Raw genomic sequence first — 573 nt, 5'->3', positions numbered from 1 at the left:
AGCAACTTCATTTAATTTAATTGAGTGTCGATTCATGTTGTTTTCAGCAATTTGAATATATTATATAATACTAAAGCTAAATATATAAAAATTCTTCTGTACTCTTCAGAAACATCGTATAGAATCAGGAAAATGTGAATGAACTTGAAGACAGTTTTAATTTAAGGTAAAAGTGTCACTTGATTGTTTTATTTTTTATTTTTCTGACTTTAGAATAAACTTCTCCTGGATGTATCGGTGTGAATTAGTCTATTTTCCCTTTAATATTTAGCCTTAAACAAACAAAAAAGTATAATTTAAATAGGTGAAATGAAGAATTGTTTAATATAAAGATCATTATTAAATATATTATTGTGAATGACTTTTTATAATCCTACCTATGAATTGAGGATATTTAAATATCAATGCTCCATATAAGCATTTAACAGCTGATTTCTGTCTGTAGGATTTTGGAGGTGTTTCTGCTCTCTGATTCCTTCATGCATCTGCAGGGCGAGCTGCGCTGCACGCCGTGATCCAGGTGTTTTGCAGCCCGGGCCGCCATGACTACGCCGTGGAGGTGTCCCCGTTCAT

Source organism: Oryzias melastigma, unplaced genomic scaffold (assembly GCF_002922805.2).
Source record: "Oryzias melastigma strain HK-1 unplaced genomic scaffold, ASM292280v2 sc00430, whole genome shotgun sequence".
NCBI classification, from domain to species: Eukaryota; Metazoa; Chordata; class Actinopteri; order Beloniformes; family Adrianichthyidae; genus Oryzias; species Oryzias melastigma.
This window is presented reverse-complemented; position numbering follows the sequence as displayed.